The sequence below is a fragment of the Archocentrus centrarchus genome, chromosome 24 (genome assembly GCF_007364275.1).
Source record: "Archocentrus centrarchus isolate MPI-CPG fArcCen1 chromosome 24, fArcCen1, whole genome shotgun sequence".
Classification (NCBI taxonomy): Eukaryota; Metazoa; Chordata; class Actinopteri; order Cichliformes; family Cichlidae; genus Archocentrus; species Archocentrus centrarchus.
Window position 1 is genome coordinate 32120334 of NC_044369.1, and position 24888 is coordinate 32145221.

Sequence of the window (24888 nt, forward strand, 5' to 3'; positions counted from 1 at the left end):
CCAGCCACTGCCCAAAGCTTATGACCATGTAAATGGTAAATGGTAAATGGACTAGTTCTTATATAGCGCTTTTCTACTTAGATATGAGCACTCAAAGCGCTTACACAACACGTTCATGTGAGGGTAGGGATGTAGATTGGCCAGTAAATCAACAGCTTTGCTTTCACATTCAGCTTCCTCTTCACGGGGGTGGCTGTAGCTCAGTAGGTAGAGCAGGTCACCTACTGATCGGAAGGTCAGTGGTTCAATTCCTGGCTACTGCGGGCTGCATGCCAATGTATCCTTGGGCAAGATACTTAACCCCAAGTTGCTCTCCGACCGTTCTGTCGGAGTATGAATGTGAGTGAATGTTAGATAATTAAAGCACTTAGCTTAATTAAGTAATCATGGAAGTGCTTGTATGAATGGGTGTGCATGGGTAAATGTAAAACGTGTTGTATAAGCGCTTTGAGTGCTCATATCTGAGTAGAAAAGCGCTATATAAGAACTAGTCCATTTACCATTACCATTTACCACGACAGACCAGTACAACATCCGCATCACTGCAGATGCAGCCCCAATCCATCTGTCAATCACCCACTCCCTTCTCCTGTTACTTGTCAGCAAGACCTTGAGATCCACCTGAGGCAGCAAGTCGTCCCTGAACCGGAGTGGGCACTACACTGTTTTCCGGTTGAGAACCATGGCCCATGCTAATTCTCATGCCAGCTGCTTCACCTTTGGCTGTGAACTGTTCCACTGTGAGATGGATGCCACCACCCGATGAAGCCAACAAGACAGCATCATCCTCAAAAACCAGAGATGAGATTCTGAGGCCACCAAGGCGGAAGCCTTTTTTGCCGCTTAGCTACACCTAGAAATTCTGGCCTCCAAAAAATTATGAACAGAATTGGTGGCAAACAGCAGCCCTGGCAAAGTTTAACACCCACAGGTAATGAGTCAGACTTATTACTGGCAGTTTTTGCTTCGGCCACCACCCAAGCTACGTTCAACTTGGCCTGCCGGGACTCATCAGCTGCATACGGAGTCCCACAGGCTAACCCAGGGGTTGGCAACCTTTAACACTCAAAGAGCCATTTGAACCCGGTTTCCATGGAAAAGAAAACACTGAGTTGCAAATACTACTGGAAGCTGGTAGCCGCTACCTGAACAAAAATAAATAGATAAATAAATTAAAAAAAAGATTTTATTTTAATATTTCAAGATCACAATAATGTTCCAATTTAGAACTCCAACAAAAAATGAAATGACAAAAATAAAATGCACTTCAATTGGATACTTATAGTTCACTTCCGCAAGCTGCACAGAGCCGCAGCTTAAGTCTGAAAGAGCCGCGGGTTGCCGACCCCTCATTTAGATATGCCAGTAATTGATTTTTGAGCAATTTCTCATTTATATCTACAGCTGAATGTTAATAAAAATGTCTGTGTGACATTTGGGACATGTAGCCTTGACTCAGAAGTGCCTTTTTGTTTATACCTTCTGAGATGAAAAAATATTGAGATATATATTGTATATCACCATTCAGCTAAAAAATATCAGGGTTGCCTGTTTCCTGGTTGAGCCCCTCCCTGTGCTAGAGGGGTCTGCATCACCTCTGGCACACACCACTGAGTGGGGTGGGTTGGCCCGCGTCAGAATGTCTGGCTGGCATTCCGGGATGCTTTCATTGCAAGTCACATTCAGGGTTTTATCTATTAATGTGTATCCCAAAAAATGTCCTTAACAAAGAAGATGTACATAATGCTAGATGACCAGAGTAACTTGTCACTGGCCAGGTTTGCTTTCTTTAAGCTGTTCAACATTCAGCTATTTCTCCATACACTTTGAAGACATAGTCTGGTATAATGAACACTTGTGGAAGAAGGGCTGTGGGCTTCATAAGAGAAGTTCAGTTCAATTCAGTGTAAATGTTATTTATATAGCGCCAAATCACAACAAACAGTCATCTCAAGGCATTTTTTATTGTAAAGTAAAAACCATACAGAGAATACCCAACAGTCAAAATGACCTTGTTCCTATGAGCAAGCACTTAGCGACCATGGGAAGAAAAACTCCCTTTTAACAGGAAGAACCCTCCAGCAGAACCAGGCTCAGGGAGGGGCATCTGCCCCAAATGGTTGGGGGTAAAGGGACAGAGACAGGACAAAACATATACTGTGGAAGATAGCCAGAGATTAATAAATCATGATTAAATGCAGAGTGGTGTATAGACACAGAGAGTAAAAAGAGGTGAATGAAAAAGAAATGCTCAGTGCATCATGAGAACCCCCACAGCAGCCTAGGCCTATTGTAGCATAGCTAAGGGGTGGTTCAGGGTCACCTGATCCAGCCCTAACTATAAGAATGATCAAAAAGGAAGGTTTTAAGCCTAATCTTAAAAATAGAGAGGGTGTCTGTCTCCCGAATCCAAACTAGGAGCTGGTTCCACTGCATCACGGTGTGGTATGCTGGCTGTTCTGTAAGGGACAGAAAGGCCCTGCAGTTGTTAAGACTGCTCAGGAAATAATTGGCTGTTCCCTGCCCCTTCTAGATGACTTGGCAAACTCCCAAGGATTAAATAGGGCTAGGAAGATCCTGGGCAATCCATCCCACCCTAGTCATGTTCTCTTCAACCTCCTGCCCTCTGACAGAAGAAACAGGGCCCTGAAGAGCCAGACAAATCGGTTCAGAGACACTTTCTTTCCCTGGGCTATTACACTTCTAAATAACGATGCTCTGGATATTAGAAGGTGTAAATAAGTGCAAGTGCGGAGTGAGGGGAAACAGAGTTATGTATTTTAAGGGTGGGTTGCTGGGCAGGGTATACATATGTAGGTACCTATTTAGTTGATCTGTTATTTATTTATTTAATTTACTTTTAAGACACTAGGTAGAGACTGTTTACATAATTTCATTGTCACATCATTGTACAATGACAATAAAGGATATTCTATTCTATCCTGAAAGCTGAAGGCTCTGCCTCCCATTGTACTCTTAAGTGTCTGAGCCAACAGCCTGAAAGTAACGTGCCCTATTGGGGTGATATGGTACTATTAGGTCTATGAGATGAGGTGGGGCTTGATCATTCAAGGCCTTATATGTAAGACAAAGGATTTTAAATTCAATACTGGATTTAACAGGGAGCCACTGAAGAGAAGCCAATATGGGAGAAATAAGCTCTCTCTATTCTCTGTCAGTTCTCTCACTGGATCAGCTTTTTAGGGAGCTTTTAGGACAGGGCTCTTCAACTCCAGGCCTCGAGAGCCCCTGTCCTGCAGGTTTTAGATGAGTCAAATATAGAAGTCATTAGCAGGACTCTGGAGAACTTGACAGCATACTGAGGAGGTCATTCAGCCATATGATTCAGGTGTGTTGGATCAGGGACACATCTAAAACCTGCAGGACAGGGGCTCTCAATGTCTGGAGTTGAAGAGCCCTGTTTTAGGACATCTTGATAGTAACAAATTACAATAGTACAGCCTAGAAGTAATAAATGCATTAATTAGCTTTTCAGTTTCAGGCTGAGACTAGATGTTTCTAATTTTAGAAATATTGCCCAAATGCAAAAAAAGCTGTCCCATATATTTGGTTAATATGTGTATTGAAGGACAAAATTATAGTGTTGATTCATTCAAACTAACACATTCATTGTGCTGTAACCAGGTTTCTATGAGGCAGAATAAATCAATGTGTATATATATCAATATCTAATATATATATGTAACATAGGTAAAATAAGCTTTTGTTAAATCCCACTAAATTGGGAATGAAACAGCGCCATCTGCTGTCGCCAGTCGTACCTGCACTGTATAGCAGTCGTGGGAACTGTATATCGGCCTCACTGCATAGAACTGCTTGAGACGAGGTAACATGGCTGCGAATACGTGTGGACAAAACATAATATTTGAGCCATCCCAGAGTACTTGAGAGCTAAAAGCTAACTATTTTATGTTGTGTACTATGCTCCTTGTTTTGTTTTCACCATGTTTTGCTGATAGATATTGTTAGATGTCTTTGTATCTGCCATGATTTTATCAACTGAGCTAGCAGCTAACAGTGGTGCTGTTTTCCAGGCAAAACAGAGCTCATGCTAAGTGTCCACATGATCTCTATCCACAACAACTGATTTGCTGTGATATTTTGTGCAGGTATGTTACTGTTACTGTTACCAATTCGAGACAACCAGGAGGGCCGCCAGGACAGTCACGCAGCTGATGCGGCCAGGCACCAGGGGCTCAGCAACACAAGCGGTTCGGGCGGCTATGGTACGGGAGAATGTGCACATGCTAAAATATAAACCATCAGAGAGAGCACACAGACCTCAGCAGCATGGGCAGCAGAATCCAAGCATGCATGACAAATTGAACAGGAGAGAAGCTGTCTGTCACAACTGCTCGGGCATAGGACACCTATGGAGGAACTGTCCCTCCCCTCGTCCTCGTGCACAAAAGCCACTAAGGGCCAGCAGGGACCAGACCTCTGACCCAGGTGCTGTGGTCATTTGCAACAAAAATCGCAGAGATGTGATGTGTGTTGAGATACTGGTGCATGGGCTGGAACTATGTGGTTTGCTGGACTCTGGTGCACGGAGGAATGTGTTGCCCCTCCACCATTTTGACACCATTCCCATAGACTCCAGGCCCCAGACACAGCCATCCACTGCTCAGGTCCTACAGGGCATCAACCCAGAGGGTTTGGCTGTCCTTGGAGAGGTTGTCCTGCCGGTGCATGTCGGTAGCAGGGTCACGGACGTGAACTTCATCCTGGCTGACATGGCTGAGAGCACCGAAGTTATTCTGGGGCACCCTTTCCTGCAAGAAGCAGGCGCTTGTCTAGACTATGGCCGCAGTGAGGTAACCCTTTTCGACGAAAAGGTACCCCTCTTTAAATCATACTACCGACCCCAAGTACATGTTGTTAGAGTGGCACGCACCACAGTGTTGGCGCCTGGCTGCGAATACGTAGTCCCAGGGTTCTCCCGTGGCATCACTCATGGGGACCTGATGTTGAGCCCCACTAAAGGCTTCGTGGAGAAGCACCAGGTACTTGTGGCCCACGCAGTTGTGCAGCCTCGGAAACCCTCCAGCATCCCTATCCAAGTCTTCAACCCTGGGGCTGCGCCTGTTACCTTAAGAAGGGGTGCTGTGGCTGGGGTCCTCCAGCCAGCACGAGTCTTGGAAGGGATGAAGCCTCATCTGCTCAGTCCCCTAGCAGCCTCTAAGTGCAGCAGCCCTAACCCTGCTTCCGTGCCAGGCCATCTCCATGCTCTGTATGCCGAGAGCTGCTCCAGCTTGACGCGGGATGCCTGCCACAAGTTGGCTGGCCTTCTGCAGTCCTACGGGGACGTCTTCTCAACCGGCCCAAATGACCTTGGCCGCACCAACATTGTTCAGCACGACATCCTGATCACACCGAGGCCACCGGTGAAACATCCACCACGCAGGATGGCAGGGGACAAACAGACAGCAGCTGACCAGCAGGTACAGCAGAGTCTGGATACTGGGTTAGCTCAGCCTAGCAACAGCAGTTGGGCTGCACCAATTGTGATGGTGAAAAAGAAGGACCAGAGTCCACGGCTGTGTGTGGATTATCGGCCCCTAAATGAGCGCACCATCAAAGACGCTTACCCCCTGCCATGCATCCAGGACACCCTGGATAAGCTGTCCACAGCCAAGTACTTCAGTACACTGAAGAAGAAGAAGAAGAAACAGCCTTTATTGTCCCACAGAGGGGAAATTTGGGTGTAACAGCAGCCGTAGTTATTATAAATATAAATAAAAATATAATAATTCACACTATTAAGAAAAGAATATATATATATATAAAATCAACAAACAAGATTAACTTAATACTACTAATAATAACACTATATACAATGTACATGATGTGCCTGTGTGTTGAACCTTAACAGGCCGGACTATTTACAGTATATTATATATTATTGTGGTTTTTGTTGGGAGCAGTGATGGTTATAAAGTCTTACAGCTGCTGGGAGGAAGGATCTGCGGTAACGCTCCTTTGTGCATTTAGGATGCAGCAGTCTGTCACTGAAGGAGCTCTCCAGCTCAGCAACAGTTTCATGCATGGGATGGGAGACCTTGTCCATCAGTGATGTTATTTTGGTCAGAGTCCTTCTGTCTCCCACCACCTGCACTGAGTCCAGAGGACATCCTAGGACAGAGCTGGCTTTCCTGATGAGCTTGTCTATCCTCTTCCTCTCAGCTGTAGACAAGCGGCTGCTCCAACATACTGCTGCATAGAAGATGGCTGATGCCACTACAGAGTCATAGAAGGTCTTCAGTAGTGTCCCCTGCACTCCAAAAGACCTCAGCCTTCTCAGCAGGTAGAGTCTGCTCTGACCCTTCCTGTAGAGCGCATCAGTGTTATGAGTCCAGTCCAGTTTATTGTTTAGGTGAACACCCAGGTACTTATAAGAGTCCACTATCTCAATGTCCACTCCCTGGATGTTCACCGGTGTCCGTGTGGTGGGTCTGCGCCTGCGGAAATCCACCACCAGCTCCTTGGTTTTAGCGGCGTTGATCAGGAGGTGGTTCCGCTGGCACCAGTCCACAAAGTCCTGAGTCCACTGTCTGTACTCTGAGTCATCCTCACCTGTGATGAGGCCAACTATGGCAGAGTCGTCAGAGAACTTCTGCAGATGGCAGCGTGGGGAGTTGATGGAGAAGTCTGCAGTGTAGAGGGTGAAGAGGAACGGTGCCAGCACAGTTCCCTGTGGGGCCCCCGTACTGCAGACCAGCCTGTCAGAGACACAGCCCTGTGTCCTCACGTACTGTGGGCGGTCAGTGAGGTAGTCCAGTATCCACTCGGAGATGTGGTGGTCCACTCCTGACAGTTCCAGCTTGTCTCTCAGAAGTCCTGGCTGGATGGTGTTAAAAGCACTGGAGAAATCAAAGAACATGATCCTCACAGTGCTTCCAGGCTTCTCCAGGTGGGTCAGAGCTCGGTGCAGAAGGTAGATGATGGCGTCATCCACCCCGATGCCAGGCCGGTAGGCGAACTGCAGCGGGTCCAACGAAGACGACACCATGAGGCGTAGATGGTTGAGGACCAGCCTCTCGAGGGTCTTCATTAGATGCGATGTCAGGGCTACCGGCCTGTAGCTGCTAAGATCCTTTGGATGTTTGGTCTTTGGTACCGGTACCACACAGGAGGTCTTCCACAGTTGTGGTACTTTCCCCAGCTTCAAGCTCAGGTTGAACATGTATCCCATGATGCCACACAGCTGATCTGCGCAGCACCTCAGGAGCCTGGAGCTGATGCCGTCTGGACCAGCAGCCTTTCGCACCTTGATTTTACGTAGCTCCTTCCTCACATGATGAGTTGACAGGGACAAGATGGAGGTGGGGGATGGGGGTTGTGAGATGGAGTCCTCAGAAGTGAAGGGGGTGGGTGATGGCTGAGAGCTGAGAGGTGTGAGGTCCCAAGAAGAAGAAAGGTTGGCAGTCATTAAAGATGGTGGGGCTGACAGCAGGGGGGACTGGGCTGGGGGAGGGGTGGGTGGCTGGTCAAACCTGTTAAAGAACTGGTTCAGGTTGTTCACCCACTCTAAGTCTCCCACAACCCTAGGGCTTGGTTTGTGGCCTGAAATTGAGTTCAAACTCCTCCAAACCCCACTGATGTTGCTCTGCTGTAGCTGGTCCTCCATCTTCTTCCTGTAGATGTTTTTTCCATCCCTGATTTTCCTTCTCAGATCCTTCTGCACGGCTCTCAGCTCCTCCTTATTTCCTGATCTAAAGGCTCTCTTCTTCTCCTTCAGGAGAGCCTTTATTTCAGAGTTAATCCAGGGTTTGTTGTTTGAAAAACACCGTACCCTCCTGGTGGGCACAGTGTTTTCCACGCAGAAATTGATGTAATCAGTGATGCAGTCCGTGATGCTGTCGATGTCCTCCCCATGAGGGGCACAAAGCTCTTCCCACACAGTGGAGCTAAAGCAGTCTCTCAGAGCTTCTTCAGTCTCCTCAGACCATTTCTTCACTGTGTGTGTCACAACTGGTTCTCTGTGTACCAAGGGTTTGTACACAGGCTGGAGATGAACCAGGTTGTGATCTGAGCCCCCCAGGGGAGGCAGAGGTGATGAGCTGTATGCCTCCTTGATGTTGGCATACAGTAGATCCAGTGTGTTGGTATTCCTGGTGTGGCAGGTGACATACTGGGTGAAGGTGGGGAGAGTGGAGGACAGGGAGATGTGGTTAAAGTCCCCTGAGATCAGAAAGAGGGCCTGTGGGTGCTGTGTTTGGAGTCTGCTGGTAGTAGCATGGAGGACATCGCAGGCCACAGCAGCGTTAGCAGAGGGCGGCACATACACAGTTATCACAATAACATGTGAAAACTCCCGAGGAAGATAGTACGGCCTCATGCTAACAGCGAGCAGTTCAATGTCCTTACTGCAGAGCATCTCTTTGATGGTTAGATGTCTGGAGTTGCACCATCTGTCGTTCACAAACACAGCCAGACCCCCACCCCTCTTCTTACCACTCTCCTTGGTTCTGTCGGCACGGATCAAATGAAAGCCGTCCATGTTTATGTGTGAGTCCGGGGTTAGCTCAGTTAGCCACGTCTCCGTCAGGCACATGAGGCTGCTCTCCCGGTAGCTCCTTTGATGTCGCGTTAGCGCCGCCAGCTCGTCCACTTTGTTGGGAAGAGATCTCACGTTTCCCATGATGATGGACGGGATGACGGGCCTGTACCTTCTCCTCTGGCAACGACGACCTATGCCCGCACGTCTCCCGCGTCTCTTCCTTCTCAGTTCGCGGGGAATATCAAGTCGTTCTGCAGGAGTAGGCACAGCGGAGCTCCCGATGGAGATCAGCTGGTCCCGAGAGTAAACAATAGGAGCGTGGCCCCTCTCGCAGTCTCCAAACATAAACACCATAAAAAGGGTAAAAAACAAAAACAAAGTTTTCCAGAAAAAAGTCTGCTCCATCATGAGGAAAAAGAGCAGAAGATACAGAAACACAAAAACACATCTAATACTAAACAAAATGAGAAAAAACACGGAATGAGTGCGGAGCTGCTGAAACTGGCTGCCTGATCGCGCGGCGCCGGAAGCACTGGACCTGACATCCGGGTACTGGCAAGTAGAACTGACCCCTAGAGCCCGCAAAGCAGCTGCCTTTTGTACTCGAAAGGGGCTATTCGAGTGGAACGTGATGCCCTTTGGGCTATGCAATGCGCCGGCCACGTTCCAGAGGTTAATGGATCGAGTCCTGGTTGGGCTGCAGTGGGAAACGTGCTTGGTATACCTCGATGACATTATTGTCTTGGGGCAGGATAGCAACCAGATGTTGGAGCGGCTTGAACAGGTCTTTGCTAGGCTACGCAAAGCCAACCTAAAGCTAAAACCTTCAAAGTGCTGCCTTTTCCGAGAGCAAGTCGCCTACTTGGGGCACATCATCTTGGCCGGGGGCATTGCTACTGACCCCCAGAAGGTTCAGCAAGTGATCGAATGGCCTGCACCTCGGAATGTCACAGAGGTGCGACAGTTTGTTGGCTTGGCTTCCTACTACCGCCGCTTTGTGGAGGACTTCGCCACAATAGCCAAGCCACTCCATGAACTCACTAAGAAGTATGCACGCTTCAAATGGACTGCTGAGTGCCAGGAAGCGTTTGAGGAATTAAAAAGGCGTCTTACAGTAGCACCCATTTTGGGCTACCCCCTGGACCAGGGCGAGTTTCTCCTCGATACGGATGCCAGCGACTGTGGGATCGGCGCAGTCCTCTCCCAAGTACAGGGAGGCGAGGAGAGGGTCCTGGCTTATGGGAGCAGGCGGCTGTCAGCCACCGAACAAAACTACTGCACGACCAGACGAGAGCTCCTGGCGGTTGTAGAGTTCACGTCCCATTTCAGACAGTATTTGTTGGGCAGGCCCTTCACGGTTCGCACTGATCATAGCAGCCTCCGCTGGTTAACTAGGCTGAGGGAGCCAGAGGGCCAGCTCGCCCGCTGGTTAGAGAAGCTGGCAGAGTACGACTTCAAAGTGTTGCATCGGCCTGGAAAAAGCCACCAAAATGCCGATGCACTTTCCAGGAGGCCATGCCGTACGTCGTGCCCCTGCATGGCTCCAGATCCCAAATTCAACAGTAGCCAGTTCCAGCATAAAGGTGTGCAGTGCAACCTAATGGACCCCCTACCATCATTAACCCCCCAGGGCACCCTGGAGTGGGGGTAGTGGACCCTCAGGTCGGCAGTAGCGATGGTTCTGTAGGTCACCCAAGCATCCACCGGTTGAGTGAGTTGCCCCACTCAAAACCATTCAGTGGGTGGACCCCAGAGCAGCTTGCGGCTGCCCAAAGGGCTGACGCAGACATAGCCCCTGTGGTGGAATGGATGGAAAAAGGGGGGGGTCGGCCACCCTGGGCTGACGTAGCCGCTTGTGGACCCGCCACTAAAGCCTACTGGGCACAGTGGAAAAGACTGTATCTAAAAGATGGTGTGCTGGCGAGGAAGTTCCATTGCACTGAAGGCAAAGTGTTCTACCCCCAGATCTTACTGCCTCACCCTTTTCGCCGCTCAGTGATGCAGCAGATGCACGATGGCCCAGTGGGTGGTCATTTTGGGGCAGAGAGGACTCTGGCACGTCTGAAAAACAGATACTACTGGTATAACATGAGGGATGATGTGACACTATGGTGCCGCACTTGTACAAACTGTGCCGCAAAGGCACGGCCACTGAAAACCCCACATGCAGCGATGGGCACAGTGCGCGTTGGCGCCCCCATGGAGAGAATTGCAGTTGACCTAATGGGGCCACTAAATGAGACAGAGAGGCATAACCGTTTCATACTAGTGGTGCAGGACTATTTCAGCAAGTGGGTGGAGGCCTATGCAGTCCCTAACGAACAAGCATCCACGGTGGCAGAAAAGATTGTTTCAGAGTGGGTGTGTAGGTATGGGGCCCCCCAGTCATTGCACAGCGACCAGGGCACCAACTTTGAGTCGGCTGTTTTCCAGGGGATGTGTGCACTGCTGGGGATCGAAAAGACACACACTACCCCGTTCCATCCACAGTCTGACGGCCAGGTGGAACGTTTCAATGCTACCCTCCAGAAAGCATTAGCCGCCACTGCAGAGCGCTGCCACTGGGACTGGGATATAATGATCCCGTATGCTGTCATGGCTTATCGGGCAACCAAACACAGTTCCACAGGGCTGACCCCTAACATGATGCTTTTTGGACGAGAGGTAACCGAGCCCCTTGACTTGGTTGCTGGTCTGCCACCCGACGATATGCACAACAACACTCTCCCACATTATGTGGTGCAGCTCAAGGAAAGGTTGGAACTTTCTCATCAGCTGGCACGGGAGGCCCTTGGGAAATCTAGTGAGCGTGCTAAGAGACAGTATGACAAGAACATCTGCCAGGTGCAGTACCCAGTTGGTGCTGCAGTGTGGTATCTGGTTAAAGGGACCAAGAGAGTGAGACACAAAGTCCGCAAGTTCCTACCTTCCTACGAGGGACCTTACTTTGTAATAGGCCGGTTGGATGATCTGGTCTACCGCATTAAAAAGGGACCAAGAACAAAGGCTAAAGTGGTTCATCATGATAGGCTTAAGCCTTATCACTCCAGGACTCTGCTGGACAATGGCTGGGTCTTCCAAGAACCCGATCTGACAGCAGCGGCTGAGGTACCTCCTCCAACGCCCGACGAGGATGACCCCGACACCGACCTCGGCCCCCTCAACCTGTGGGACACTCAGCCAACAGCCGATGGTCCTGATGCAGGAGTTTCCTCGGGAGCTGTTTCCCCACTACCTGCCCTGCAGTCTCCGCATGGATCCCTCCAGCCCGAAGTGGATGTGGCTGGTGGGCTGTGCCCAACTGCGAGACCAGACCGTCACCCCCCTCCAAGCACCCCACCCCGTTGCAGGCCGCAGCGGAGACGGAGGGCACCTGACCGGTTTGGTGACTGGTTAATGGACCAAGGCTAATGTAGCCTAAAACTGAGTCAGGGTGTAGGCGGATCGCTGCCCTGCTCAGTCAAAAAAAAACAAAAAAAAAAAAAAACAAAAAACATTTTTTAAACTGGTAAGCTTGACTGTTTTGTAAGGACTGTAAGGGTACAACTTCATGATTGCATTGTCCTGCTTAATTTGTTGTTTTGGTCGTGATTCACAGATACTGTGTAATGCCTTAGCGGACAAAAAAAAAAAAAAAGAGGAGAGAATAATAACAGTAATATTGGTTTAACAATATGTTCATACCCTCAAGGGAGGGACAAGAGTTCAGGTTATGCAGCCCTAGGGCGGTTCCATGCCCAGTGTGAGTCCCATTGTCGTTAGGCTGCCCGGTTGGGTGAATGGGATTGTCTATGTTTAGTTTGTTTTGTGTGTAAAACATATGTTATGGACATTTAATTGCATCCCTTTCCAGAGTGGAGGATGTTTACACTCGTGTGGGAAGTTCAGTGCCTTCATCTTCAACCTGGACTATCCTCCACCAAAGAATTGCTTGTTTATGGACTGTGGGGAGGAGAGTGTTTTTCTTTTCAGGATCTCTTTTGTTTTACTTATTAATGTTATAACATGCTGGAGTGATGTTAAGGGTTTAATCATCATCCAGAGTGGGGGTAGTGTTACAGGCAGAGCCTTCCCCTTTAGGATTGCAGCCTTGTGTGGGATGTATAGCCAAGTGGGAGGTGCCATGTTGTAGGCTTGGAGGGACCGCCCATGTGTTAGTTGTCCTCTGCGCCGCCCTGTGTTGTATGTTGCGGGCTAGCGCAGGAGAGGGAAAGGAAAAGTGTGTTCGGGACAGATGAAAAGAAATAAAGTTTTGTTGCTGAAATCGTGGCAGTTGCTGTCTTTCTACGCCTGGCGGAAGCTGACCCGCTGTAAAGAAGCAGGCTTGTTACCCACTACGAGCCGAGTGAAGAATACGCCAGGGGTCTCCTTACCACGGTTGGGAGCCGCGATCTGGTCGGGTAACACTAGTCCATCTGCTGATGGACCCAAAAGTAATGTTGACACACCTGATGTGAAAGAATGAGTTCATAGTCATACATTAGACCTCTCCCAGATACAGCTTGTTGCTCATGGTCCTAAAGACCCACCTGTGTTCAGGGGTGATGGCTCTGATGGAATATCTGTTGATGAGTGGGAGGAGTCAATGAGAAACTATATCAGAAAAAGTGGTATTTCACCAGAAAATCAGTCAGAGGAGATTCTCATTCATCTGAGGGGCAGAGCCAAAGATGTGGTGAAATTTGGCATAAGAAATGGCGAGATTGATGTTGCTAGTGACCCTAGTAAAATATATGGACTTCTTCGCAAACATTTCAGCTCCAACTTCAGCTCTTCTGTGCCCCTCGCTGACTTTTATTCCACGCTGCAAAAAGTAAATGAGGACCCTTGTGTGTGTCGAAGTCACACGTATGTTTATCAGACACTGCCCCAACAAAGAACTGGCTCTTACCTTCAGGTCCAAGACCATCGATAAATGGTCTGCTCGCGAAGTGCAGGAGGTGCTGGATGAGTACCATCTTGAGAGGGGTGCAAGATGTTTGGGTGACGAACACAATAAAGTCGTGATGAATACAGCTGATGTTAGGCCAAGTGCTTCTAATACCACAAATAAGAATGATCACACGCCTGCTTCTGACAGCTCAGCCCTAGAGAAGCTGATCGTTATGCTGGAAAAAGTTCTGTTGCAGAACCAAAGTAAGGCTAACATCAATAGAAGGTCACGTAACAATGCTATGTTCCCCAGAGTTGAAGGCCTCCACACCAAACCGTGTGCTGTATGCAACGAGAACTCACATGATGCATATACTCATTGCAGTGACAATAGACTGTGTTTCCTGTGCCACGCACCTGGGCAGTCCAGACGCAGCTGCCCTCAAAGTGGCCGCCCTTCTGTCTCTGGCCAGCAGGGAAACTAATTGATCTGTGTGCAGGGGAGGACAGCGTAGATCAGATAAGTGAGCCTCCCAGGTTGGATGTGACAAACATTGACTATGAATCACTCTATGACAGCAGCTCGGTACCTTTGGGTAAAACTGTGATTATACAGGGCCTACAAAGACTTTCTAAAACTGATAGCCTATTCCACACTGAAGTTACTGCTGACGGTGGACATGTCATGAAAGCACTAGTCGACAGTGGTTCGATGGCCTGCACTGTGAATGAAACAACCGACGCTGAACTGTCTAAATCATTACCTGATATTGTGAGAAGCACAGCTGAGGACTTTGTAATTGTCGGCTGTGGGGGTCATCTAGTAACACCTACAGTCCTATACGACCTCACTATCTCTGTCTATGGCTAAAAGGTTATTGTCCCTATTTTGGTTGTGCCAGGCCAATCTGATGACATGATACTGGGAAGTAATCTTATTAAATGGCTGATAACACAAATGAAAGGCTCAGCTGAGATCCGTCCAGCCACATCCTTTCAGACCACTGCTCAGGGTGATAAGTTACCCCAGTTGTTGTCACTGTTGTCCCAATCCGAACAATGTGATGCTATGACCCTTCCTGATAAGATTGGTACATCTAAGCTGAAAAGATCTGTAACCCTCCAGACTATGTCTGAACATTTGGTGTGGACAAAATTACCTACTGTTGATGTTACCACTGTAGGGAGTACAGTCCTAATTGAGCCCACTCGGTGTAGAACAAGACCTGCACAAATACTGGTTGGGAGGGTTGTTACTACTCTCTATGGTGATGGGCGGGTCCCTGTGAAAGTTGTTAACCCGACAACAAAGCCGTTGACTCTGAAGAGAAATGTGAAACTTGCAGATGTGTCTCCCTGTTTGTCTGTGCAGGACTTGAGTGAACCAGAGCGAGTTCAGTCATGTGCTCAGTGTGTGCAGGATTCCCAAACCTCTGTGAGGTCTGATGAGGAGATTCAAAACATTCTCAGCAGCCTTGGCCTTCAGGATCTTGACATTTTGTCTTGTGAGGTGTCTCTGGAGTGGAGAAATAAGTTATTACACCTCATTGAGCAGTACCATTCCGTATTCTCGAGACACAAAATGGATTGTGGGGAGGCTAAAGACTTTGTCCATAGAATTCGTTTGATGGATGATAAGCCTTTCAGATTCCCATACAGGCGAGTTCCTCCATGCCATTATGATAAACTCAGAATGGCCTTGAGTGAAATGGAGGAGCTCGGAATAATCCGCAAGTCTCAGAGCGAGTACTCTTCTCCACTTGTCCTTGTCGTGAAACCTAACAGTGATCTTCGCATCTGCAATGACTTTAGGTGGCTGAATGCTAGAACTGTGAAAGATGCACATCCGTTACCACATCAGACTGATGCTCTTGCTGCGCTTGGTGGTAATGTGTTCTTTTCCACCATGGACCTTACCTCAGGCTTTTACAACGTCAAGCTGCATGAAGATGACAAGACGTTTACAGCTTTTTCTTCCCCATTTGGCCTCCATGAATATAACAGGATGCCACAGGGTCTAACAAACAGCCCAGCCACATTCATGCGCATGATGATGTCAATCTTCAGTGATGAGAACTTCACTAGTCTCCTGTGCTATCTCGGTGACCTCATGGTGTTTGCCCCCACTGAACAGCGTGCACTGGAGTGCTTGGAGTTAGTTTTCTCCCGTTTGGCTTATAACAACCTAAAGCTCTCACCCAGAAAGTGTCACTTCCTCTAGCGCTCTGTGAAGTTTTTGGGTCATGTCGGTGTTAAAACTGATCCATGTAAGGTACAGGCCATTAATGATGTTTGGGAAGCTGACCTTATGGAATCTGATGGCATTACTCCCAGTGCCAAGAAGATTAGATCCTTCTTAGGTATGGTCCTGTATTACCACCACTTTATTAAGGGGTGCTCTGCCACGGCTAAACCGTTGTTAAACCTATGTCAGAGCCTACTGTTAAGAAGAGGGGGAGGGGCCATAAGCCTAGGTTCAAAAAGGGTTTAGTTAGACTATCCCCTTCCGACTGGACTGACGAGTGCAGACGAGCATTCGAGTCTTTGAAATACGACCTTGTACATAGCGTTACGCTGGCTCATCGAGACTTTAATGCTCCCTTCATACTAGCTGTTGACGCCTTCTTTGACGGATTAGGCGCTGTCCTTTCGCAACTGCCACCTGATGGCAACATTGCTAGGCCTGTGGCTTTTGCAAGTAAGACCCTGTCTCATGCCCAGCTGAACTACCCAGCGCATCGGCTGGAGTTCCTAGCTCTTAAGTGGGCTGTTTGTGATAAATTTACCCACTGGTTAAAAGGACGGACTTTTTCAGTGTGGACTGATAATAATCCACTAACCCACATACTGACTAAACCAAAGTTAGACGCTTGTGAACAAAGATGGGTGTCTAAACTTGCTGCTTACAACTTTGACCTAAACTATGTCCCTGGCACTAAAAATGTGATCGCAGACGCACTCAGTAGAGAACCATTTGTGAAGTCGTGTGTTGCCCACCGCCTTGTTACTGAGCCTTATTCTTCTCTATTAGCCCAAGTTAGTGGAATGGCTGATGGGAATGTACAGGATGCATTCAGGTGTACAAACTACTGTCAGTTTGTTGTTGACCAGTGTCAGGACGGGGCTGTGAGTGATTTGCTTTCCATTCCCAACTCCCTCTCCTCGCAGGAGGTTCATGCAGTTTTGGATGCTTGTGATCCTGGGGTTGTGAGACCTTTAATGGTCGGGGAATCAAGTATCCCTCAGCTCACAGATGTTGGCTATACAATTGCTTTGCCAAAGACTCAACTTGCCAATCTGCAGGAACAGGACAGAGTTGTGGGGAGAGTTCTCTATTACACTCAGAGACACAGGAAGCCCACATGGGGGGAACGTGCTGGTGAATCATCCGGAGTGAAGAAACTGTTAAGACACTGGCCCAAGCTCTCTGTTAGAGATAGTGTGTTGTACAGAAAAAAGAAAGACAGGAAAATGAATGTGACTATTAACCAGTTTGTTGTTCCAGATGCGCTGAAAGCTCAAGTGCTCAGTGGCCTCCACGATACAGCTGGTCATCAAGGTCAGGCTTCGTACACTCTCTCTGTCTCGACAGAGGTTTTTCTGGGTAGGGATGGAGCGAGACATTGTCAACCATGTTAAAAATTGCTTTGTGGTCGGGAAGACCCCTGAGCCCTGCGACGGAGCCCCTACGAAAGTATCCATACTACCGAGCCAATGGAGCTCTTGTGCATCGATTTTTGGACTGCTGAATATAACGACAAAAGATGTGTGGATGTTCTGGTAGTCACAGACCATTTTTCCAAGTCGTCACATGCATTCCCGTGCCAGAACCAGTCTGCAAAGCAAGTTGCTCGTTGTCTGTGGAATGATTTCTTCTGCATATATGGGTTCCCAAAGTGCATCCATTCAGATCAAGGTGCAAATTTCGAGAGTAAGCTCATAAAGGAACTCCTGCCCACTCGAAAGCTAGATGGCCCCAAATGCTACAGCTGCTGACATTTTGCTATAACTGTACCGAACATGAGACCACAGGGTTTGCTCCCTTTTATCTTATGTTTGGTAGGATCCCACGTCTGCCTGTAGACGTTGTTTTCCAGCACGTTCTCCAAAATGGTTCAGTGGTCAACCATTGTGAGTTTGTCGCCCAATTAAGGCGTGACTTGGCTGACGCGGCACGTATTGCCCGAGAACATAGCAGGATGGAGCAGACTCGGCAAGCTGAGAATTACGACAAGGCAGCTAAGGGATCACCTCTTGCTCTCAGCGACCAAGTCTTACTCGCAAACCGAGGTGGGAAAGGAAAGCAGAAGGTTGCAGACAAATGGGACTCAACAGTTTTTGAGGTGACTTCAATTAAACCTGGGATCAATGTGTACTCAATCAGGGACCTGTGACTATGAAGGAGAAGGTTGTTCACAGAAACCTCCTTCTCCCCGTGAGTTTCATCATGACAACAATGAGCTCAACCTTGAGTCAAGTTGCACTTCATTGGCTAATGATGAACCAGTAGACCCAGAGGTTCCTGTTGAAGTACAGGACAGAGAGGAAATAACAATCAGTTGGCTCTTGCAGATGGATGATGTGAGTGACCAGAATGCTGTTGTCAGCCGACCCGATTCTGTGAATAGCCAAAGTAATAAAGACCTAACATCCCAATCTGATAGGGGGACAGAGACATTGGACCCTGGGGAATATTTTTCACAGTGTGGGGAGTCACAGATTGTAACCTCCCGACCATTGTCAGCAGAGGTTGAACCTGTCCACTCATGTATGCCCCCTGATGATGATCTGCCCAATACAGTTACCCAGGCTACTGTAGTTGACTCACAACCACAACCAGTGTACAGTAGGGCTGGAAGAAGGGTCAAACCCCCTGCTAGATTGATTTGTGAGATGAATGAACAGGTTGTAAATGGTTTAGTTTCAAGTGTTTCACTGTTTTCTTTTGTTAGGAACATGTTTTCTGAGTAGACAAGAACTATGTATTTGTTTTTCTTTCTCTTTTTGAGGTTTATTACACTGAAGTGTTGATGTGAAGAGCACTGTTTGTTTTATAAGGGATGTAAACGGCATCTCCTGAGTCTCTGCTGTAAAAGGGTTCTGGCCCGGCCCCTTTTTCTGGCTTAATCCCAAGTGGATAGTAATTGTGACTAACAAGAACTGGTTATTGCTCTTCATTCACGCTGCTCATGTGCTTGTATTTGTTTAAAACATATATTGCTCCAATTAAGTGGAATTTAAGGGGGTGTATGTAACATAGGTAAAATAAGCTTTTGTTAAATCCCACTAAATTGGGAATGAAACAGCACCATCTGCTGTCGCCAGTCGTACCTGTACTGTACAGTATAGCAGTCGTGGGAACTGTGGATCGGCCTCACTGCATAGAACTGCTTGAGACGAGGTAACATGGCTGCGAATACGTGTGGACAAAACATAATATTTGAGCCATCCCAGAGTACTTGAGAGCTAAAAGCTAACTATTTTATGTTGTGTACTATGCTCCTTGTTTTGTTTTCACCATGTTTTGCTGATAGATATTGTTAGATGTCTTTGTATCTGCCATGATTTTATCAACTGAGCTAGCAGCAAACAGTGGTGCTGTTTTCCAGGCAAAACAGAGCTCATGCTAAGTGTCCACACGATCTCTATCCACAACAACTGATTTGCTGTGATATTTTGTGCAGGTATGTTACTGTGTACAATTTGGGAATGTTATACAAATGTTCTGTGATAATTCTGATAGAATCTTGTTCTTTTGTTTTTTTACATGAGTTGCGCATAGTGTTAGATATAAGAAGGAAAAGGCATAAAAGTGACAGACAGATAAAACTATTCTTTTTTTTTGGTTTCCATTTTAAAATAATTTTATAGGCTTTTGCATTTTATTTTGTAACTTTTATTGCTCCACTATACGATCACAAGATTAATTTAAGTTGGTGATATTATTGTTGTATTAATTTGTCAATGTTATTATTAATGATGGAATATTATTGTATTGTATTAAGTTAGTATAGCTCGGACTCACTGCATAGAAATGCTTGAGACGAGGCAAAACAGAGCTCATGCTAAGTGTCCACACGATCTCTATCCACAACAACTGATTTGCTGTGATATTTTGTGCAGATAATAAACTGCTGTCACAACCAACCGATGCGGAGTGGATCATTGAGCAACAAAGAGATATGACCAGACAGACATCGGTCATGTATATATATATGTGCTGCCTCACAGTTAGAATAACATCTGAAAGGTCTGGGTTCGGTTCCACCTTAGCCCTCTCTCTCTGGTACTCCAGTTTCCTCCCACAGTCCAAAGTCATGCACCTACTGGGGTTAGGGTAATTGGCCACTCTAAATTGCCCATAGGTGTGAATGTGACTGTGGATGGTTGTCTGTCTGTCTGTGTTAGCCCTGCGACAGGCTGGTGACCTGTACAGGATGTACCCTGCCTCTCGGCCTATGTCAGCTGCGACATAGGCAGTTTTATTGAAAACTGCATTAGCACTCAAACATGATTTTTTCAGCTGATCAAAAGTTTAAGACCATAGCTAAAACAAAACCCGAAAAACCCCTCAAAACAGAAATCAAAGTGTCAAAAAAAAAGGACTCAGTAATGAGTAGCTCCACCATTCTTGTTGATCACTTCAAAGAATCGTTTAGGCATGTTTGATGCCAGTGTTTCCAGGAGGCTAGTGGGAACGTTACTCCAAGTATTGAAGATGGCTTCACGAAGGGCATCCACTGTCTAGAACTGATGTCCATTTTTGTAAACCTCCCTTGCCATCCATCCCCAAATGTTCTCAATTGGATTTAGATCAGGGGAACATGCAGGATGGTCCAAAAGTGTGATTTTATTCTCCTAGAAGAAGTCCTCTGTCAGGCGGGCATTGTGAACTGCAGCATTGTCCTGTTGAAAAACCCAATCATTGCCACACTGACGAGGGCCCTCAGTCATGAGGGATGCCCGCTGCAACATCTCCACATAGCCAGCTGCTGTTTGACGCCCCTGCATAACCTGAAGCTCCATTGTTCCATTGAAGGAAAATGCACCCCAAATCGTGATGGCACCCAACCAACTGTGCCATGTAGAAAACATCTCAGGTGGAATCTCCTTGTCATGCCAGTAATGTTGGAAGCCATCAGGACCATCAAGGTTACATTTTTTTCTCATCAGAGAAGACAACTTTTTTCCACCTTACAATGTCCAATGTTTGGTGCACAATTGCAAAGTCCAAATGGGCAATTTTGTGGCATTGAAGATGTGGCCTTTAAAGATATTTTTTGTTTCTGAAGCCCTTCCCTCGCAGATGCCGTCTGTTGGTTTTTGGTTATTAGTCAGCACCAGTAATAGCTTTAATTTGGGTAGAGGATTGTCCCGTGTCTTGACGGACAGCCAATCGGATCCTGGGGCTCAGCGTTGGTGACATTTTTTGGGGTCTACCACTTGACTTTTTTGTTCCATAACCCTCAGGATCATTTAAAAAATGCAAAATGACTGTCTCAGCAGCGATGGCACGTTGTGAGAGGCCTTGCTTATACAGCTCAATAATCCTACCATGTTCAAAGTCAGTGAGCTTTTTTGCTTTTGCCATCAGGAGGTCTTGACAGTGTAAAGACTTGACAGAAAATGACATGGAATCCAAATTTTTGCACAGGTTTTGGCTTTTAAAGGCTATGGTCTTAAACTTTTGATCAGCTGAAAAAAATCATGTTTGAGTGTAAATGCAGTTTTGAAAAACTTCCCTGATCAAAAGTTTTTGTCTGTTGCGCCGATTTCGTCTTTTAGCATTGTGAAGCTCTCCTTAGAACATTCTTAAGATCCAATAGTGCAAAATGCAAATTCTTGCAATTTTTTAACTGGTCTTAAGATTTTGAGCAGGAGTGTATATATATATATATATATATATATATATATATATATATATATATATATATATATATACACACACACAATTAAATCATTTACTAAAAGGGGCTTAGAATAGTCGACCTAATGTTTAATAAACCACATTGGCTGTGGTTCAGAGCAGGTCATCTACTAATTGGAAGGTTGATGGTTTGATCTCTAGCTTCTCCAGTCCACGTGCTCAAGTATCCTTGGGTAAGATATTGAACCCAAGTTGCTCCTGATGTATTCATCAGAGTGTGAATTTTAGGTAGAAAGCACTTGGATGTAGAAAAAGTGCTTGTATGAATGTTTGTGTGAATGCGTGAATGCAGCTGTGTCGAGCAGAAAATTGAATGGACTAAATATAATTTTTGACATGAAAATTATGAATGGTCAAAGCATATTTTTGTAGAATTTACTTTGGACAAAAACTTTGATGAGATTAACAGGCAATAACACTTTTACAGTTAATCCCACTTGTTTTTATTGGCTATTCCTCAATTTAAGGTTTTATACATAGACTGCCTATAGCCTATAGCACGCCAGTTTTTTTTTGTCACATATACTGCCAGTTTTTTTTTTTAATAATCTCTCATATATACAAACATCAAGATAAGCCCTATCTGGGATAATAAGTTTGCCCTTTAAATTAATTTTGTGTGATTTCGACATGTCAGGATCATAAAATCAACTGACAGTTGGTTTGCGTATAGATTAACTTCTAATGAAGACAGATGGGGAAAAGCATTATGTAATGTCATGAGGCTGGCTCTAAATCAAGTGCAGCAATCTTTTACTCAATCTAGATTAATTCTGCTTGTGTGTGTGTGTGTGTGTGTGTGTGGGGGGGGGGGGGGGGGGGGGGGGGCATGGGGAAATCTGACAGTTTTTAAGAGAAACTGGCCAGATACTTCATTATTATTCAGTGCAGTGGATTTTATAGTACAATACAGCTCTAACACAGCACAGTGGCATGGCGATTAGCACTGTTGCCTCACAGCTAGAAGGTCTTGGTTTGAATCCACCTTGGTCTGGGCCTTTCTGTGCCCCCCACCACCACCAACCCTGAACAGCGGAAGAGAACAGATGGCTGGTACTCTAAGACTTAAACACAAAATATTTTTGACATAAATCATTTGCTTATCACATCTGAAATTTATAACTTATATAATTTATTAATTTTAAAACCCCCAACCCCAACCAACCAACCACCCAACTCTCTCTCTCTCTCTCTCTCTCACACACACACACACACACACACACACACACACACACACACACACACACACACACACACACACACACAATGTTACAATTTTACACACAGGTTTAGCCTTTGCTGCCCTCTACCGGGAGAATCATTCCAATACTGAAGTCCAATATATGGAAGTCCAAATATGTGCTACTGGTAACTACTGCATTTTTGCCTAAAATACATTTGCGGATGCAATTCTTGAATTTTTATCCTGTCAAAGCTGTATGTTGTACCATTATTCTTTCCCAGGAACAGATAAGATATTGTGACCAAACAATTCTCAACTGCAGATCTGATCAGATTTGATGCAACAGAAAAGGAAGCACAGTAAATGGTACATCAGTTTTAAATCATAGTAATATTAGGCTGTACTGGCACATTTAGCACAGCCTGGTCCTAATTGAAGGACATCTACATTGTTTTTGTTTGTATGTTTGTTTTTTTAAGAGATGAAGTTTTATTATTGTGGTAGGTGGCAATGAAGGAAAAAAGAGGGGGGCGGCCTTGTAAAAATATATGACCCTGTCAAGTGAGCCAGTACTGAGCATGGGTGATACATGGGTGTTGCCCTTGGGAGTTGCCCTTGGGAGTAACCAGTTTTCTTTATTCTTCATTTATGTTTGGTTTATATTTGCTTGTCTCCCAATGACTGGAAATCACACAGGTCATAGCCCAGTGAGTCAATCAATATAGGCTTATGCATGGATGTGTATAGTCATGTTTGTAGTGAATATAATCAGGTGTAATATTTTGTTCCTGTCCTATTTGAGATGATTGGAGAATAACTATTATGCACTAAATGATCTTTTTAAAAAATGCTTCTCATCTTCATTGATGAGAATTTTTTTTTTGGGCGGGGGATATTAACCTGTCATAGGTTTAACATTAGACAATCATTGTAAAAAGAAAGTACACCCTCTATACCCATCAATTTTAAGGTTTTATTTCATGTCATTATTTAACAAAAACTAAGCCAAAATACTGATACAGTTTAAAAAAAAAAAAAAAAAACTAAGTAAACCCCTTGAGTGATTAGCTTGTAGAACCACATTTAGCAACAATATCTTGACGTAATTGTTTTCTGTAAGACTTCATCATCAGTGTGGAACAATTTTGGCCCACTCTTCTTTACAATGTTGCTTCAGTTCACTGAGATTTGTGGGCATTTTTAATGCACTTAAGTTGCAGCGTTTCAATTGAGTTGAGGTCTGGACTTTGACTGGGCCATTGCAACACCTTGATTTTTTTCCTTTTTGAAGCTATTCTGTTCTAGATTTACTTGCAAAACAAGACCAACACATCACCCCTAAACCACTGCTCTTGACAGTTGGTATGAGGTGTTTGGACTGAAATGCTGTGTTGGTTTTCATAAAATGTGTAAGTGTGCATCTCTGCTTTGGTCTACTCTGTCCAGAAGACATTGTTCCAGACGTCTTGTCGTTTGTTCAGAAGCAATTTGGCAAAGTTAAGCGGTGCTGTGGTACCATTTTTTTCTTAGAGAGAAGAGGCTTTCTCATGAAAACCTTCCCAAATTAGTCATACTTGTTCAGTCTTTTTCCAGTTGTACTATTATGAACTTGAACATTTAATATCCCATGACCTGTAAAGTTTGAAATGCAGTTCTTGGGTTTTGGTCTCTCTGAGCATTGCATAGTCTGACCTTGATGTGTATTTGCTAGGATGTCCACTCCTGAGTTTGGCAACTATCTTGAATATTTTCCACTTGTGAAAAATCTTTCTCATTACAGAATGATGGATTGAGTTGTTTTTAGAAATGATTTTATAATGCTTCCCAGATTCATGGACAGCAACAATTATTTCTTTAAGATCATTTGTGGTGTCATTACTCCACGTATTTTCTTAACACACACTTGAATGCTCCAGACCTGCAAAGTGCCAAAACATATGCTGATGATAAATCAAGTGTGTTTGACTATCAACACTTCGTTATTAAATACCATCCCTATTCCTATGAAGGCAGTAAGGGTGTACTTAGTGTTTCCACACACAGCTTCTTCATTTTGGCTTAATTTTTGTGAAATGGAATGTCATGGTGTTTTAGTTCCTTTAAGTTGTATAGACCTAATTTTAAGACCTGCTAAGAACCAAATAATTTTTTATGGTGTCCTGATATGTAAAACCTTAGAATTTAAAGAGGGTCTTGTCGTGTATTTTTATCATTCGACATCAGTATTTTCTATCAATATTTTTATATCATGTATTGTTATATATATTAATCACACACTCTAATTAATGGTCACATTATATATTATTTGTCACCTATATTGTCACTCACACACTGGAGCACTGCATAGGTAGGTGGAAAAGGCCTGAGGCCTGCTCTGCCGCGACC